The sequence below is a fragment of the Vombatus ursinus genome, unplaced genomic scaffold (assembly GCF_900497805.2).
Source record: "Vombatus ursinus unplaced genomic scaffold, bare-nosed wombat genome assembly UNPS02014812.1, whole genome shotgun sequence".
Lineage (NCBI taxonomy): Eukaryota > Metazoa > Chordata > Mammalia > Diprotodontia > Vombatidae > Vombatus > Vombatus ursinus.
The window spans coordinates 53,367,177-53,380,750 of record NW_020954590.1 but is presented as its reverse complement, the minus strand read 5'-3'; the positions used below and the strand labels follow the sequence as shown (position 1 = coordinate 53,380,750).

At 37.2% G+C, this 13,574-nt stretch overlaps 1 protein-coding gene across 2 annotated transcripts in view; it reads left to right on the top strand.

The window, feature by feature from the left end:
- Positions 1 to 13,574, top strand: part of LOC114053921 (oxysterol-binding protein-related protein 1) — a 305,142-nt gene that overhangs the window by 43,415 nt on the left and 248,153 nt on the right. The window lies entirely within an intron of this gene.

The window sequence follows — 13,574 nt, the reverse complement described above, 5'->3', positions numbered from 1 at the left end:
TCCTCTGACATAGTTATATTCAAGATTGTGATCAAACCAAAGTAATAAAGGACTTAAAATGCTTTCTCATTTTGTCATGGATAACACATTGGAAAGGGATTCAGAAGAACTGGGGTTCTAGTCACAGGTATGTTGTTAATTAGCCATGTGAATTTGACTTTGGATAATTTATTGCTCTTGGTCATCTGCCCTTCTCTGTAATATGAGCTGACGGGGTTAGAAGACCTTTAAGTTTATTATTTCTTATTTAGGAGAATTAAATATAAGCTTAAACCATACAACTGTGCCCTGTATTTCACATTTCAGGGACTAGAATGCTAGACACATTCTTATCTTTAGTATCTCTCTGTCTCTCTCCTACCCCACTCCTGTGTGTGTGTGTGTGTGTGTGTGTGTGTGTGTGTGTGTGCGCGCACATGCATATTCTTATCTCTAGGATATAGATATACAAGAAAGGGTTAGGTTAGCCAATAGTATCCCAGATGTTTATATGTGTGTACACATATATACAAATATATGTGTGTGTCTGTATATATAGACATATACAGACACACACATATGTATACAGATGGATAGATAGGCTGTGTGTGTGTATAGCTATCCAGGATACTATTGACTAACCTAACCCTTTCTTTCTTTCTTTTTTTTTGGTTAGGCAATGGGGTTAAGTCACAGGGTCACACAGCTAGTTAAGTGTTATGTGTCTGAGGCCGGATTTGAACTCAAGTCCTCCTGAATCCAGGGCCAGTGCTCTATCCACTGTGCCACCTAGCTGCCCCAACCTAACCCTTTCTTGCATATCTGTCTTTCTTAGTGTGTTCAATTTTAATTTATTATGGGTTAGTTAAATAAGAAAGGCCTCTCTAAACAGAAGATAGTATCTAATGAAATGTTAGACATAGCTGGTTTCATTAATAAATTTTTAGTTTTATTCTTCATTTACTAATCTGTCAGTCAACAAGTACTTATTAAGCACCTACTACATGCCAAGAACTGTGCTTAGGGGATATAAAGAAATGCAAAAAAACAGTCTCTGTTCTTAAAGAGCTCACAATGTAATGGGAGAGATAACATGGGAACAACTATGTACAGATAAAATATGTGATTATTAGAGATAATCAGTAGAAGGAAGGCACATACTCTAAGGAGGATTGGGAAAGGCTTGTTGTAGAAGATTAGAAAAGATGAAATTTCTTATTTCTTCAAAGTGGCTTCCCTAGTGTTGTCTTTTTTTCATTTCAAACTTTATCTACTTGAAGACAAGAATGCTGTAGCAATGAGTGGATTCCTGTGTTTTCTTAGTACAGCTGCTGTGACTGGAAAGATAAATGCTGCCTGACCTCTTTCAGTAGCTTCTGTGAAACTGCTAAACTGTGAAACTGTGAACATAACTGCTTCATGTGAAAACTGTAACTTGAGTCACTAGTCTAATAACATTTTTTGGGTTTGGTTTATAACACTGGGAAGGACAGGAAGTATCCCTTCTGACTTATATCAAGTTACATCTTGGTACCCAACATGCCCTTAGACAACTTTATGAGTAAGGTTCATTATTTGATAATTTAGAGATTCATGCAAGGAAATTGTCTGATTACATTAAGTCTATATAGATCAATCTTACATATTAATGTACCCTAAAACTATATAGAGGGCAGCTAGGTGGTGCAGTGGATAGAGCACAGTTTGCCTCAGTTTCCTCAGCTCTAAAATGAGTTGGAGAAGGAAATGACAAACCGTTCCAGTATCTTTGCCAAGAAAACCCCAAATAGTGTCACAAAGAGTTGGACATGACGAACCAACTGAACAAATATATGAATACTGATAAGCCTTGATACTATGAGAGAGAGAAAAGGAATCCCACTTAGGGAGGGAATTGCTTCCATAATCGGGGAGATAGGGCAATGAATTGTTATAGCTGGAAAGTAACAGATTCTCTGTTTCCTCTATCCTGAGACTATCCTAAGGTAACGTAAAAACAAGGAAAGACCCTAGATTTTGGTTTTCAAATGTTTCAGTGGTTATTTAATTTTTCTTTCTACTGATTCTGTGATGTTGTCATCCCTATTGGTGGACATCTAACAACTGCTTGGGAATTCAAAAGCCTTTCCTCCTATTATGAGTAGTCTAGCAGAAATGTATTTGCCTAAGTAATACTTTGATTTAGGTGGAACAACTTTTTTTTAACCTGATCGATTCATTTTGTTTGGCTCTTTGTGGATGCCTAGACTTGGTCTAAAATTTAAACTTTGTGTTTGGATCCATTATTGTTTGGATCTTTGTCATGAGTCTACAAGCTGCCAAATGTTTTTATGTTGTTTTAATAGTATTTTATTTTTTCCCCAATTACATGTCAAGACAATTTTTAGCATTAATTTTTACAGTATTTTGAGTCCAAAATTTTTCTCCCTTCTTCTTCCTAAAATGATAGGCAATTTTATATGCATGTGCTATCACATAAAACACATTTCCATATTAGTCATAGTCGTGCAAGAAGAAACAGATCAACAGAAAAAAAACATGAAAAAGAAAAACTGAAAAAAAAAGTCTTTACCTGCATTCAGAATCCATCAATTTTTTTTCTGCATGTGGATAGCATTTTTCTTTGTGAGTCCTTCGTACTTGTCTTGTATCATTGTGTTGCTGAGAAGAGCTGAGTCATTCATAGGGTGTTTTTTTGTTTGTTTTTTGTTTTTTGGCATGGCAATGGTGTGAAGTGACTTGTTTAGGGCCACACAGCTAGTACGTGTCAAGTGATCGAGGCCAGAATTAAACCTAGGTCTTCCTGAATCCAGGGCAGGTGCTCTATCCACTACGCCATCTAGCTGCCCCCTGAGTCATTCATAGTTGATCATCACAAAATGTTGCTGGTACTATATATGATATTTTCCTGGTTCTGCTCATTTCACTTTGCATCAGTTCATATAAATCTTTCCAGGTTTTTCTGAAATCTGCCTATTCATCATTTCTTATTGCACAATAAAAAATTGCATTCATATACCATAGCTTGTTCAGCCGTTCCCCAATTGATGGGCATCTCCTCAGTTTCCAACATTTTGCCATTATGAAAAGGGGTGTTATAAATATTTTTGCACATGTATGTCCTTTTCCCTTTTTTATGATCTCTTTGGGATACAGACCTACGCGTGGTATTACTGGATCAAAGGGTATGCACAATTTGGTTGTGCTTTGGGCATAGTTCCAAACTGCCCTCCAGAATGGTTGGATCAGTTCACAACTCCAACAGTGCATTAGTGTCTCAATTTTCCCACATCCTCTCCAACATTTATCATTTTCCTTTTTTTGTCATATTAGCCAATCTGATAGGTGTGAGGTAGTACCTCAGAGTTGTTTTAATTTGCATTTCTTTAATCAAAAGTGATTTAGAGCACTTCTTCATATGCCTATAGTTTTGATTTCTTTATCTGAAAATTGCCTTTTCATATCCTTTGACCATTTTTCAATTGAGCAATGACTTGTATTCTTTTAAATTTGATTCAGTTCTCTATATATTTGAGAAATGAGACTTTTGTCAGAAATATTTGCTATAAAGATTGTTTCCCATAAGCTACCAGATATTTTGGCAGGGAATAAATCAGTGGATGTGGGCAGTGCAACATTAGGACCAAACCAATCCCATACTCTCTCCCCTCCATTAGTTCTACTTTTGTTTTAAAATATTACTTCTATAAATATTGAGGATTTTCCTGTCACCCACAGAGAAAGACTTCTTGATTAAATGTGTACCTCGTTATTTACATGTTGTTTTCTCCATCTGAATGTCAGCTACTGAGGGCAGGGACTGTCTTTTGCCTTTGTATCCCCAGTGCTTAGGACAATGCCTGGCACATAAGTAAGGGCTTAATAAATGCTTTTGACTGACAACATTATCTTATACATAGACAACTTTATGTTATTCATAGACGCAAGATTGCTTATTCATTATTCAGAGGACTCGCTGACTTTGTTGGTAATTCTTGACAAAGCATATATTATAGTAACACCTCATTAATTCAGCATAATTGCAGAATGAGGTTCTTTACATGAGTGAATTTTTCAAATAACTAAACCTTAAACTTTCATTGAATTATAATTTTTGTGTTAATATTTTTAATGAAAAATTTCTAAAATGAATTATACATTGCTATCTTTTTTTAAAAAAGTACCAATATGATTTCAGTTTTTTTCTCCAAGTATGTGATTTGTGAGAATCCAGAAGATACCTCTCTGCCTATCTCCCTATCTCCTCTTATTTTCTACTTAGATTTCCTTGTGTTTAGCTAAGGCAGTCATTTTGCAAGCCTAGATTATATCACTCTCTGAGAATGTGATTGGCTCCAAAGCCTGGAATCAAGAGATGTCACTGTATGTCAAAGAGTAAACTTTCCAAGTGGAACCTCAGGTAAGAGTAGGTTATTTTTAAATGTATAATAAAGTAAAATCAGTAAAAACCTATACACCACAGGCATGAAAGATAAAGTAAATGTAGGAATAATCAGTACATCATATTCTATATATAAACTTGGGTTAGCTCTCCCACCATTGAACTTAGTATCTGTAGTGGCAAGTGGGCATAAATATACATAATAATAGCTAATAACTAGTATTTATATAGTACCTGTTCTGTGCCAGACACTACGTTAAGCACTTTACTAAAATTATCAAATTTGATCCTCATAATAGCCCTTGGAGGTAGATGCTATTATTATTCCCATTTTATAGTTGAGGGAACTGAGGCAAACAGAGATTAAGTGACTTGCCCAAGATTACACAGCTATTTAGTGTCTGAAGGCAGATTCAAATTCAAGTCTTTTGGACTCCAGACTCAGTGCTGCCCACTGCACTACCTCACTGTGTATCTTACATAAACCTCGTATATCTATCTACCTCATGAAGCTACTTCTCTGCTAACTTGCTCCTTCTGATCTTCACCAATTTCCAGCTGGGCAATCCTCCTCTTCTTTGGAACAAATTGTTTCAATTTAGAATCATTCTTTAAAAAGCGCTGAGAAAGTATTATACTGCTAATCTGTCTAGCAGATCTCTTGAAGACAGACCCATCAGGCCCATCAGGCTGGCTGTCTTTGGTCAATCCAGACAAGCTCACTCAGCTGTTCACTCACCATGATGCTTGTAGCAAACACTTCACAGCAACCCAGTTGCAAAGCTTGTCTTACTCCTCTGCTTTTCTCTCTAATACCAGTGGAAGCAGCATATACTTCTGATTCTTGACCTCTCTCCAGCTGTAGGAAGTACTTAAGGGAAATCACTTAGATTGAAGCTTTTGTCCAGTGAGCTCAGTCTGTCTTCAGGTAATCAGGAATCTCTTAGCTGAAGCCTGAAATAAATAGCATTTATATGCTATTTTAAGGTTTGCAAAGTGCTTAAAAACATGATCTCATTTTATCCTCACAACAACTCAGGTGCTTATTATTATCCCCATTTGCAGACAGAGGGCAAGTGACTTGCCTTAGGTCACATAGCTGCTAAGTATCTGGGGACAGATTTGAAATCAGATCTTCCTTACTTTAAGTTCAGCATTCCATCATCTGTCATCAATTGATCCTTCTTCACAAAACTCAAACAAAGCTGGCCTTTTTACCTCCTGCTGTTTTTTTAGTCTTCACTTGCCAGATTTTTCAACCTTGGCACACTAACTTTGCTTATCTTAAATCAAAGCCTCTTGCTACTCAGTGAATCTCCTTTTATTTATGAGGTAAAACTCACTACATCTGCATTTTGAAGTAGAGTTTTTATTTAATCAGCCGTAGTCTCCAGACATTCGTATGTTTTTCATTTTATGTTTTTCCATCTTAACTCTTAAAACAGTTGCATACAAATGAACCAAGGGACCAGTGTCCTAGAGCTCTGTCCATTCTGTAATCTCAAAAGAGGCCCAATGCTGACAGCTGTGTTTCTTTATACTTATATAAAAGAACTCTCACCCTGTATCTTTACAAGATGTTTTAAGCTACAGTCCATTTTCTGTTGCTTTTGTAACCAAACAGCTTACCACTTACATGAAAGCTGTTTCTTTAGCAGTTTTTATTAAACCAGATCTTTTCCTACTCCTTTCAGGTACCAAACTGTTTGCCCATGAAAGAGATAATCCCATACATCTGTAACCAGATAATTTAATTACTTTTTGTTTGCAAAAGTACTTTTTCTTCCCATTTCAGCACCAAACTGTTTCATATGTAAGGGCAGCACTTTATGTCATGACTAACACAAGAGCAGTAATTATTATAAATATTTTGTGGGATATGTGTTGTATAATGGAGATAACATAGGGCCATGATCAGGAAGTAATTGCTAATTGGCTGATGAAATTGGAAGCAAGGCATTTTATTCATTTTGAGTACTATCTTTTCTGTTTGGTTGAGATCTGATTGTTGTGTATTATTGGATCTTGACATATCTGCAACACATACCGAATGATAGGATGGAAGAATCTGCTTTAATGGCTTTTTCTTTTTGAAAGCTGAAAATTAGAACTGCAAGCTTGATCTTTAGTTTTCTTATTTATTCATTGCCAATATTTCACTGAGAAGTCAGTAATGTGTCTTAGTGACTGATTACAAAGGTCCGTGGAGAGTTGGATAGGGACCTTTACATACTAAAAGGTTTTGTTTTGTAATAAGGGTGAATTTTTGAGTTTAAAAAATAAGATCCCGGGATTTTAGAATTGGAAGATCATCTACTTTAGAGATCATCTCCCTTTTTGAATTTGGGCCAGTCATTTTGCCTATTTGAGTCTGTATGGTCATTTAGAAAATGAGGGTACTGGAATGGGCCCGTGGATCCCAGGGTAAGAACCCCTAGATCAGGTGATGTTGAAGGACTTTCATAGTTCTTATTCTCTGATTCTAATTGTTTATCACCTGTGGCCATCTCGTTGCTAATCTTTACTTATTTCCTATCTGTCAGTGTATTTTGTGCTGTGTATAAACAGGAACATCTTATCCATCCTTTAAAAAATAGCTTCACTTGTCCCTACTATCTCCTTAGTTTATTGTCCTATAATTACTCCTTTCATAGCCAAAATAAAAAAGTTGTGTTCATCCACTTCTTTCTATCAGCTCACTCGTTTATTAACAGATTACAATCTGATTCTGAAATTACTCTCAGTTTTAAAGACGTTTTCTTTTTTTAACTCTGCAGGATATGATGCTATTGACTACCTTCTCTTCCTGCTTACTCTCTCTTCCCTCTTGGTTCTCCTGTCTGTCAGGCCACTCCTTATAAGTCTCCTTTCTTGGACCATTAACCTTGTCCTCTCACAATCAGTGGGTGTTATCCCAGGGTTCTGTCCTGGACCCCGTTTTCTCTTTTTACATCTTCTCTCTATGATATCACTGACTAACGTGGGTACAGCCATTATTTCTATGCATTTGATTCCTATATCTGTATATCCAACCTTAGTCTCTTTCTTGTTTGCTAGTCCCTCATCCCCAACTGCCCACTTCACATCTTTACCTGGGTGTCTCATAGGAATCTCAAACTAAACATGTAAAATAGAACTCATCTTTTCCTTAAAACCTTACTGTCTTCCTAACATCTATCTTTCAGTTGAGAACACCCTCATCCTTCATCATAACATAGGAATAAACTCTTCCCTCTCCCAAAGCCCTCCATATCCAGTCAATTGCTAAGTCTTTTTAATCCTTCCTCAGCAACATCTCTGACATCTTTCCACTTTTCTCCACAGCTACCGTCCTAGTTCATACCCTTATTGTTTCTAGCCTAGATTATATCTATGTCCATAGCCTCCTAATACATCTCTCTGTTTTGAATCTCTCCCCGTTTTAATTCATCCCCCACACAGATGCCAAAGTGATATTCCTAAAGCATAGGTCTCTCCAAGATCCAATGACTCCATTCTGCCTCTAGGATAAAATACTAACTTCGTATTTTGGCATATAAATTCCTTCTCAGTCTGACTACAGCTTACATGAATAGGCTTATTTTACATAGTTTTCTTTCATGGATTTTAGGTTCCGGCCATACTGGATTACTTGTTATTTTGTGTATACGACATTCATCTCTCATCTTCATGTCTTTCCAAAAGTCATATTTCCATTCATAGAAGGCTCTCACTCTTTTAGAATCCCTAGTTTCCTTCAAGGCTAAGTACAAGTGCGATTTCATACATGAAGTCTTGCTTCCCCCAGTTGCTAGTGCCATCCTTCCTGAAAATGGCTTTGCATTGACTTCTTAGGTATTTTGAATGTACTTCTGTATGTATGTTGTTTCCCCCTAATAAACTGTAAACTTTTTGGGGATAGAGACTGCTTAGTTTTTTGTTTTTTTTATTTTTTGTATTTTCCTCATCTGTCATATAGTAGGCATGTAATAAATGTTTTTGTTTCTACTGCATTCATTCAGTAAATGTGACGTAATCCCTGCAGGTGACATTACCTTATTATCTATACCTATTAAAATTAAGATCTCCTATTACTTTTGGTTTCTCCCAGCTTATTCCATTCTGGTTGCCTTACCTTTTTATTACATAGTGATGAGGTAGATGAGGATGACAATAAGAGTAGCAAGGTCCTGTAAGAAGAACTTAAGGAAGACTAAAACCCAATATGATCTGTGGCTTTCAGTGCTGAAGATAATAAAGAGAGCATTTTAGGCTATGTTGTGAACCAGAGGAATATTAGAGAAGAAAGACATCCATGGCCTAGAGTGGCTGCAGCTAGGGTTGGCACCTTTAAACAGGTTTTACTGTCAGCTCCCATGCCTTTTCTGATTGATAAAGATCAAATATTTTCCTAGTTGAGGCAGTTTGGGCTCTTTGAGTATCTTTTTGTGTGTGTGTGTGTGTGTGTGGCAAATCTTTTGCATTATTTAAAGTTTTCTAAGAAATAGTCCTAGGATTAGTGTTTTTTTTTTTTTACATTTATACTTTTTTTTTTCTTTTGGAGTCTAGAATTTAGTTCGAAAAGGGCTAGTTGAAATTGCTGTAGGGGCAGCTAGGTGGCGCAGTGGATAGAGCACTGGCCCTGAAGTCGGGAGGACCTGAGTTCAAATGCGGCCTCAGACCAAACCCTTGACACGTACTAGCTGTGTGATCTTGGGCAAGTCACTTAACCCCTATTGCCTCACCAAAAAAAAAAAAAAAAAAAGAAAAAGAAAAAAAGAAATTGCTCAGTACAATATCATCTTTTTGTCCTTATCCTTTTCTATAGTTTTACAATGATTTTGACCTTTGCTGTTGCCAATTGATGTTCTTCCCGAATATAACTGTTATTATAGGATGGTTGCTACATGGGTAATTTCTTTTCTTTTAAGGTGTAGTCAGTTTCAGTTTTTGTTACAACATTTGATGTTTTCTTTAGTGCCTTCCAACTCTTAAAGAAAGTAGTCAGTCATAAAACAGTTATTAAGTGCCTATTAAGTTTTAGGTACTGTGCCAAGAGCTGGGAGTACAAAGAAAGGCCAAAGACAATTCCTGTTTTCAAGGAGCTCACAATCTAAGAGGGGGGAAACAACATGGAAACAACTATGTATAAACAACACGTATGGGATAATTGGAGATAATCAAAGAGGGAAAGCACTAGTATCAGGGGAAATCGGGAAAGGTTTGTTATAGAAGGTAAAATTTTAGCTGAGACTTGAAGGAAGTCAGAAGACCGGGATGAGGAGGGAGACTATTGCAAGCATGGGGAGCAGTTAATGAAAATGCGCAGTTGAGAGATGTTGAGAAAGTGACTTATGAGGAACAGCAAAGAAGCCTAGATATCCTTACAACAACCCTGGAAGATAGGTGCATTTATTCCCATTTTATAGTTGAGGAAACTGAGGTAGAGAATGGTTAAGTGAATGGCCCAAAGTCACATAGCTAATATGTATCTGAGGCTAGATTTGATTTCAGGTCTTCCTGACTACAAACCCAGGGCTTTATCCACTGTGCCACCTAGCTACTTATGCACCATCTAGGTGCCGCAGTGGAGAAATGGTGAGAAAGTAGAAGTGACTGAATTGGCAATAAATCTGATTTGTGGGCTAAGAGTGAGGGGTTGATGATAACATCTAGATTGTGAGCCTACGTGACTGGGTGGATGATGATTCCCTCAACTATAATATGGAAGTTAGGAAGAGAGGAGGGCTTGTGAGGAAAGATAACAGAGTTCAGTTTTGTACGTGATGAATTTAAGATGTTGGAGACATATAGTTTTTGATGTCCGATAGGCAGTTGGAGATGTGAAACTGGAAGTCGGGGGGGGTTAGGTCTGGACCTGCAGCCTCAAAATATTCTGTGAAGGTTGGATTCAGTCAAAGTACTAGAGGGCCACATGTGGCCTTGAGGGTGCAGGTTCCCCACCCCTGGTCTGGACAAATAGATCTGAGAATCATTTGTATCAGTGTGATGATTGAATACATGGGAGCTGATGAAATTATCATCAAGCAAAATAGTATACAGGGAGAAAGTAAGAGGACCCAAGACAGAGTCTTGTGTTAGCTGAGATAATCTCAAAGAATATTGAGAAGGAGCAGAGCAGTCAATAAGTAGGAGAACCAGGATAAAGTAGTGTCATGAAAACCTAAAGAGAAGAGAGTATCAAGGAGAAAAGGATGATTGACAGCGTCAAAAAGTATGGTCAGGAAGGATGAGGATCAAGAAAAGGCCATTAGATTTGGCAATTAGGAAACCATTGGTAATGTTGGAGAGAGTAGTTTCAGTTGAATGAAGAAATCTGAAGTTAGATTGTAGAAGATTAAGAAAAGAGTGTAATAAAAGGAAGTAGAGGCATCAACTGTGTATGACTTTCTCGGGGAATTTAGCCACAAAAGGGAAGAGAGATGTGAGAAGATAACTAGCAGGAGTAGATGGATTGAGTCAAAGTTTTTTTGAGGATGGGAAAGACACAGATGTGTTTGAAGGCAGTAGGGAAGTAGCAATCTACTTCTAGCAACTATATCTTTGTCTTGAAGGAAGTATTGATGATATTTGACCATAAGAATTCTGATAGTAGTCTGTAAGTCTTTGGCTTTTTTCATGATCCAAATCATGTTTTCCAACATAGATTTATCATTCTACTCTATGCCCATCTTCTCATTGCAATTAATAAATATCAAGGTGAATACTGACTTAATTTGGGGAAATTTTGTCATGATATTGATAAAATATCTCTACTACTTCATCCCCAAAACAGATGTCATGTAAATCTAAATGTAAAGGTCTCTTTCCAGTGAACTTCCAATGTAACACTTTAAGTGTGGCGCTACTTGACACAAAGAGGGGGTATAACTACCCACATTCTTTCTTTGGATTTGGATTGATTCTCCAGGCTGGGCTCTCACTACAAGGTCTAAATTTCCAGAGATAGGACACTATCATATGGTTACATTCACACTCTATAAGGGTACCCCTGCTGAGGAGAAATATTCTTCATGTACTTGCCATTCCAGATCTTGAGTCCCCAGTCAGTATGCATTCTATTTACACAAATAGTCATTCATAATAATGATACTTTTAGGTCTTAAACATAACTTTATTAATAAGGCAAAATAAACAATTTCAAGGATACTAAAATATCAAAGTAAATGTATATGTAATACATCACAATACATATATAAATCCAAATCATACTCTTCCACTAATGCACCAAATAGAGATCCCTAAAGGAAAACTCCTAGGAATATTATAACCAAATTCCAGAGTTCCCAGGTCAAGGAGAAAATATTGCAAGCAGCCAGAAAGAAACAATTCAAATATTGTGGAAACAGTCAGGATAACACAAGATTTAGCAGCTTCTACATTAAGGGACCGGATGGCATGGAGTATGATATTCTGAAGGGCAAAGGAGATAGGATTACAGCCAAGAATCACCTGTCCAGCAAAACTGAGTATAATCCTTCAGGGGAAAAAATGACCTTCAGTGAAGTAGAGGACTTTCAGGCATTCTTGATGAAAAGACCAGAGCTGAATAGAAAATTCAACTTTGAAATACAAGACTCAAGAGAAGCATTAAGAGGTAAACAGGAAAGAGAAATCATAAGAGACTTATTAAGGTTGAACTGTTTACATTCATGCATAGAAAGATGGTATTTGTAACTCATGAGACCTTTGTCAATATTAGGGTAATTGGAGGGAAAAAATTAGATAGATAGATAGATAGATAGAGGGCACAGGGTGAGTTGAATTTGAAGGGGTAATATCTAAAAAATAAAATTAAGGGGTGAGAGAGGATTATACTGGGAGAAGGAGAAAGGGAGAGGTAGAATGGGGTAAATTACCTCACATAAAACAGACAAGAAAAGGCTTTTACAATGGAGGGAAAGTGGGGGAAGGTGAGGGAATGAGTGAATCTTATCTTTATTGGATTTGGCTTAAGGAGGGAATAACATACACACTGAATTGAGTATGGAAATCTATTTTACTCTACAGGAAAATAGGGGGAAGAGGATAAAAGAGTAGGGAGATGATAGAAGTGAGGGCAGATTGGGGAAGGGGGTTATCAGAAGCAAACATTCTGAAGAGGGACAGGGTTAAAAGAGAGAATAGAATAAACAGGGAGTGGGATAGGGTGAAGGGAAATATAGTTAGTTTTTCACAACATGACTACTATGGAAGTGTTTTGTATGACTACACATGTATGACCTGTATGGAGTTGCTTGCCTTCTCAATGAGGGTGGGTGGGAGGGAGGAAGGGAGAAAATTTGGTTTTAAAAACAAATGTTAAAAGTTAAAAATTATTTTCACATGCAGCTGAGAAATGAGATATACAGGCAGTGAGGTATAGAAATCTATCCTGCCCTACAGGAAAATTGAAGGGGAAGGAGATAAGGGGGGGGGTGATAGAAGGGAGGACAAATTAAGGGAAGGGGTATGCCAAATGCACACTATCTTGGGATGGGGGGAGGGGTGAGATGGGGAGATTTTGTGAAAGTGAATGTTGAAAACTAAAAATAAATAAATTAATTAAAAAAAATAAGAAACTAAAAAAATCTGGCCTTAGACACCTACTAGCTGGGTAACCCTGGGAAAGTCACTTAACCCTGTTTTCCTCAGTTTCCTCATCTGTAAAAGGATCTGGAGAAGGAAATGGCAAACCATTCCAGTATCTCTACCAAGAGTTTGCTGTGCTTAACCATACATGTTTATTAAAGGGGTTTTGTTTTAATTTGGTCACTTGGGGGAAGGGGAGTTTGTGTGAGAAACCAAAACAAAAATTTGCTTTAAGAAAGCAAATTTTTGCCGAATATATATAATTTTTTTTAAAAGAAAGGTAGCAGGAAAACTAAGAGAGAGTAGTGTCACAAAATTCCAGAGAAGAAAATGTATCCAGGAGGGGAAAGTGATCCCCAGTGCCAGATGCAGGAGAAAGAGTGTTAGGCCTGGAGTCAGGAACAGTCATCTTTGTGAGTTTAAATCTGGCCTCAGATAGTTATTAGCTGTGTGAGCCTGGGCAAGTCACTTAACTGTTTACCTGTTTCCTCATTTGTAAAATGAGCTGGAAAAGGAAATGACGGATCACTTCAGTATCTTTGTCAAGAAAATGCCAAATGGGGTCATGAAGAGTTGGACAAGACTAAAGATTGACTGAGTAACAATGACCACAACACTGAAG